We start from the raw sequence: 6,946 nt of genomic DNA on the forward strand, positions 1-6,946 counted from the left end.
AGGCCTTTAAAGTAGCAGTAGAGTGGAAACACAAGTTGCCTCTATATTGAAGGTATTACCATATATATCTGACGTATGACACAGAAAGACTTATAAAGTGTGCGAATAAATAGATATGATCAAAATAGCATCAATCTCAAGGAGATTCCTGAGCCATTTTGAGAGAAAATGAGGAAGCCAGTCACATGGTTTTTGACGCAGAGGAGGAACCACAGATCCCTTCCTTGCAACAACAATTAGACTTAGACAAACTGTAATGATGAACTTTAACGCTAATCAAGCAGACTTTGTGAGAGAACAACAACGATTACTTTTGAAAAAAAGGATGATGAGAACTAGAGATGTCCGATAATATCGGCCGATAAATGCTATAAAATGTAATATCGGAAATTATCGGTATCGGTTTCAAAAAGTAAAATTAATGACTTTTTAAAACGCCGCTGTACATATCCCAGTCAGCAGCCCCTCCCCTCGCCTCTCTCCCCTCTCCCACCCACAACACAGGAGTTGACGACTGCAGCATGAGAGGTTTACTGGCGACCCTTGATGACCTCATCAAACCGCCGCGAGCGGAGCATAACAACAACATAATAAATGATTATGATAAATGGGTTATACTTGTATAGCGCTTTTCTACCTTCAAGGTACTCAAAGCGCTTTGACAGTATTTCCACATTCACCCATTCACACACACATTCACACACTGATGGCGGGAGCTGCCATGCAAGGCGCTAACCAGCAGCCATCAGGAGCAAGGGTGAAGTGTCTTGCCCAAGGACACAACGGACGTGACTAGGATGGTAGAAGGTGGGGATTGAACCCCAGTAACCAGCAACCCTCCGATTGCTGGCACGGCCACTCTACCAACTTCGCCACGCCGTCCCTTAATGTGTTGTTGCCGGTGCTGTAGCCGTGGCTAACAAGCGAGCTCGCTCGGTGACTGACTAACGACACCACGTCTATGGTTTGGGATTATTTTAAAGTGTGTCTGACGGATAAAAAACTGGCAATTTGCAATGACTGCAAAAAGTTTGGTAATGCCAGGAGGAACCATTCATTTAAACCACTATCATTTAAAAAGGTTTCCCTTTAGGACAGTGGTCCCCAACCTTTTTGTACTTGCGGACCGGTCAACGCTTGAAAATGTGTCCCACGGACCGGTGGGGGGGGGGGGGAGGGTAGAAAAAAAATGTTTTTATTTATTTTTTGTCATAAAGAAATACAATCATGTGTGCTTACGGACTGTATCCCTGCAGACTGTATTGATTTATATTGATATATTATGTATAAATTGTGTTTTTTATGTTGATTTAATTTAAAAAAAATATATATATATATATGTATATATATATTTTTTTAATTTCTTGTGCGGTCGCGGCCCGGTACCAATCGGTCCGCGGCCCGGTACCAATCAATTTGTCATAAAGAAATACAATCATGTGTGCTTACGGACTGTATCCCTGCAGACTGTATTGATTTATATTGATATATTATGTATAAATTGTGTTTTTTATGTTGATTTAATTTAAAAAATATATATATATATATATATTTTTTTTTTTTAAATTTCTTGTGCGGCCGCGGCCCGGTACCAATCGGTCCGCGGCCCGGTACCAATCGGTCCACGGACCGATATCGGTCCGTGGAGGCCCGGTGGTTGGGGACCACTGCTTTAGGGGACCTGTTTTTTTGTCCCCATACCGTCAGAGGTCCCCTTAAAGGTGACTGTGTAAACAGAGCGATGTCCCCGTTAAGTCGGCATTGCCAGAACACACCCACACCCCCCCCCCCCCCCACACCCCCCCCCCCCCCCACACACACACACACACACACGTGGCTGGCCGATAAAACGATATCAATATATATTGCGATAGACATGTAATCAGTATTACTAAAAAATGCGCTCAATAAAACTTTCAATGTTTTTTTTTCCTTCTGTGTCAGAAGAAAACGGAAGCATGGAAGCAAGGTTGGTTGCATGAACAAAGACACTCGCTCTCTGGTAACCGAGCAACGCAGGAAGTGATCACTGATCAGTGGGAGTGACAGGCTAACAGCCAATCAGGCGACAGTATCAACTATCACGTTTGGTTGTCTGGCGGTTGATTCTTTGCATGGAGTGAGAAGAGAATTCTATTCTATTCTGTGGTATATGTGTTTTATGTTGCACGATTGCGCCAAGTAAAATCCCCAGTTCGTGAACCCGTTCTCCAACAATGACAATAAAAACTCTTCTGATTCTGAGAAAGTCAAATTGAAGAAATTGTGGCCAAAAGAGGAAAAGTCACCTGGACAGTATGGCACTTTTGGGGATTTTTTTTTAGAAAAGGGACCAATGTGGTCTGTAAATGATGCAAGGCGCTCGTCCCCACCTTAGCCGCGCTCACCCTTTAGAGCACAGCTGTAACTTCCTGGCACAAAACCTGCAGAAAATGGTTCTTCTCAGGTTTCTCTATGTTTACATGTTCACACTTTGCACTACTTTCTTACACTTTATTAAGCATTTCTTTAGGCCTGCAACTAACAACTAATTTGATAATCGATTAATCTGTCGATTATTACTTCGATTAATCGATTAATAATCGGATAAAAGAGACAAACTACATTTCTATCCTTTCCAGTATTTTATTGGAAAAAACCCAGCATACTGGCACCCTACTTATTTTGATTATTATTTCTCAGCTGTTTGTAAATGTTGCAGTTTATAAATAAAGGTTTATAAAAAAATTAAAACAAATAAAAAATAAAAAGTAGCCTCTGCGCATCGATGACTAAATTAATCGGCAACTATTTTTATAATAGATTTTAATCGATGTAATCGATTAGTTGTTGCAGCCCTACATTTCTTACATATTCTTAATTTTTTTTACCTTAACTTTAAGAGTTTATTGTTGAGTGTTCAATGTGATTTTTACTGTTTTGTTGACATTGTTTGAGGGTTTTCCATGCTTGTGTTGACATTTCCTGTCCTTGATAGCTGAGGGGATTATAATCAGAGGAAGGTTACATTTTAAATTAATAAAAATTACATTTAATAGATTTATTCCCCCTTAGGTCATAAAAAAATATCAATAATTATTAGGGATGTCCGATTATGGCTTTTTGCCGATATCCGATATTCCGATATTGTCCAAATCTTATTTACCGATACCGATATCAACCGATACCGATATATACAGTCGTGGAATTAACACATTATTATGCCTAATTATGACAACTAGGTATGGTGAAGATAAGGTCCTTTTTTTAAAAAAAAAATTAAAATAAAATAAGATAAATAAATTAAAAACATTTTCTTGAATAAAAAATAAACTAAAACAATATAAAAACAGTTACATAGAAACTAGTAATTAATGAAAATGAGTAAAATTAACTGTTAAAGGTTAGTGCTATCAGTGGACCAGCAGCACGCACAATCATGTGTGCTTACGGACTGTATCCCTTGCAGACTGTATTGATATATATTGATATATAATGTAGGAACCAGAATATTAATAACAGAAAGAAACAACCCTTTTGTGTGGATGGGGGGGGGGGGGGGGGGGAGTTTTTTTGGGTTGGTGCACTAATTGTAAGTGTATCTTGTGTTTTTTATGTTGATTTAATTTAAAAAACAACAACAAAAAAACAAAAACAAAAGATACCGATAATAAAAAATATGATACCGATAATTTCCGATATTACATTTTAAAGCATTTATCTAATAATTATCGATATTGACCGATACAGTATAATACCCTTATATCGTGATACAGTTTATATCAGGGGTCACCAACCTTTTTGAAACCAAGAGCTACTTTTTGGGTACTGATTAATGCGAAGGGCTACCAGTTTGATAAACACTTAAATAAATTGCCAGACATAGCCAATTTGCTAAATTTACCTTTAACTCTATGTTATTATTAATAATTAATGATATTTACACTTAATTGAACGGTTTAAAAGAGGAGAAAACACGAAAAAAATTACAATTAAATTTTGAAACATAGTTTATCTTCAATTTTGACTCTTTAAAATTCAAAATTCAACCGAAAAAAAGAAGAGAAAAACTAGCTAATTCGAAACTTTTTGAAAAAATTAAAAAAAGAATTTATGGAACATCATTAGTAATTTTTCCTGATTAATATTAATTTTAGAATTTTGATGACATGTTTTAAATAGGTTAAAATCCAATCTGCACTTTGTTAGAATATATAACAAATTGGACCAAGCTATATTTCTAACAAAGACAAATCATTATTTCTTCTAGATTTTCCAGAACAAAAATTTTAAAAGAAATTCAAAAGACTTTGAAATAAGATTTAAATTTGATTCTACAGATTTTCCATTTGCCAGAATAATTGTTTTGAATTTTAATCATAATAAGTTTGAAGAAATTTTTCACAAATGTTCTTCGTCGAAAAAACAGAAGCTAAAATGAAGAATTAAATTAAAATGTATTTATTATTCTTTACAATAAAAAAAATTAATTTACTTGAACATTGATTCAAATTGTCAGGAAAAAAGAGGAAGGAATTTAAAAGGCAAAAAGGTATATGTGTTTAAAAATCCTAAAATCATTTTTAAGGTTGTATTTTTTCTCTAAAATTGTCTTTCTGAAAGTTATAAGAAGCAAAGTAAAAAACTAATTGAATTTATTTAAACAAGTGAAGACCAAGTCTTTAAAATATTTTCTTGGATTTTCAAATTCTATTTGAGTTTTGTCTCTCTTAGAATTAAAAATGTCGGGCAAAGCGAGACCAGCTTGCTAGTAAATAAATACAATTTTAAAAATAGAGGCAGCTCACTGGTAAGTGCTGCTATTTGAGCTATTTTTAGAACAGGCCAGCGGGCTACTCATCTGGGGCCGTACTTATCAAGCTTCTTAGAATTACTCCTAAGAAGTCTGCTAAGAGTTGACTTAAGAGTAAATAAATTATTCGCTGAAAGCTGCACTTAAAAGTTAGTTATCAAGCGTCTTACTCACACTTTCAGCGAAGTGTAGGACTGAATCTTAAGTGTCACACTCAGAGCTGAATTACGACATTACTATGTGCCGTAAATGGAATTTTAGGTGACGTCATTTCTGTGTCCATAGAAATGACCAATCACGGAAGGGAATCCGTTGTCTAAGAATAAAGAAATATCTTGGAAATATTTAAGTGGACAATGGGAGTGTATATTTTGACAATAAACTACAAAATAATACAAGACAAACTAGTCCCCGCCGGCACTCACGCTACCGCTCCCTCTCTTCTCTTCTCTCGCCCACACACTCACTGACGTCACTCACCTCACGGCCACACACATACGCTACTGTCATAACATTTTCTTTCCAATTCATTAATTAGGCAACTAATTTGAAACTGGTGTGGGTGGCTCTATATATACTAGCCCACTGCAGCCACATGCAGAAATCAACATGGAATCGAAAAGTATTAAATCTGTGACAAAAATAATACCCGCTCTGTCTAAACGATACCGTTTGATCAGCTGCTCGTCATCAAACAAATCCAGGACATCGTTCCGCTCCCTGAATGTTCGCGCACGTCTCTCTCGCCTCAGTGCCATCCCCTGCTGGCAACTCCTAACCACTTAAGACACCTCTGAAGGTCTCTTAAATATCGTGGAGAGTAGGAGTGATTCTTAGACTTAAGAACGTTGATAAAAAGCTTTTATTCTTAAGTTTGAGAGTAGGACTAAATTTCGCAAATTCTCAGGACTTAAGTGTAAAATGGCACTCTAAGAAGCTTGATAAGTACGGCCCCTGGTCCTTACGGGCTACCTGGTGCCCGCGGGCACCGCGTTGGTGACCCCTGGTTTATATATATTAATAAGTGTTTGATGAGCATTCCTCAACTTTCTCAGTCTTTTTTTGCCACGTGTGCCAGCTTTTTTGAAACATGTTGCAAGCATCAAATTCCAAAAGAGCTAATGTTTGTAAAAAATAACAACGTTTTCCAGTTTGAAGGTTAAATATCTTGTCTTTGCAGTCTATTCAATTGAATATAGATTGAAAAGGATTTGCAAATCATTGTATTTTGTTTTTATGTACAATTTACACAATGTGCCAACTTCACTGGTTTTGGGGTTTGTATTTTGTTTAGAAAAATATTTGTATTGTTTTTTTAATGTACAAACTTCAGCTGACCTGATGTCTTCTTTTAGTAAATGGCGGCATCTGTTTAAAACCTGTCAAAAACAAGTAACGACTTCATGAAGCCACTTTTTTTGCTCATATTCCAACAATGCTATGAATATAAATGAAAATACTTCAAGTTGAGTGATTTTCTCAGGTGAGATTTAAAAAGAGATTGATTCATAACAGCTCATAATAAATTGCTTATGTTTGTAATGCCTTGGCAGCGCTAGTAAAAATGCATGAAAGACAAGAGCAGGTTTAAAGGTGTTGATAAAGAAAAAAACATATCTTTTCATATTCTGTTCACTCTCCTGCCCTCAGGCAGGCGCTTCAAGTGCCTGAGGACTAAACACTAGCAGCCTTAGAAGAAACGTTTTACCCCAGAGCTGTCTCCATTTTCAACACTTACCCCTGCAGATGTGTTTGTTCGGAAGACAATAACGTACGTTGTGTATTCATAACTATTCATGCACTATAATTTACTCTGCATATTCATATCATAGCTTGTGTGTATTTGTATGTACTTATTAACATTTACATCTAGCTTGTTCATTTAATATTACTTCAATTATTTATATTTTGCGTACATACATAAAGATTGCATACATTTATTTGTACGACAACAAACTGAATAAGGTAGACAAATCAACACCGAGGGTGAAAGTCAGTGGAACCAAAGGCACTCTTATGTCTTATACATGTATTATGGTAGGTATGCGAGTACATTTTTTAAATTAATTGGTTTAGATGAAAGCAGTAAGATCAGACAGGTCTCGTAATTAAGATTCTAGTGACATGAGCATCATTTTCCTCTGGTAAACATTT

This window comes from Entelurus aequoreus, linkage group LG18 (genome assembly GCF_033978785.1).
Source record: "Entelurus aequoreus isolate RoL-2023_Sb linkage group LG18, RoL_Eaeq_v1.1, whole genome shotgun sequence".
NCBI classification, from domain to species: domain Eukaryota; kingdom Metazoa; phylum Chordata; class Actinopteri; order Syngnathiformes; family Syngnathidae; genus Entelurus; species Entelurus aequoreus.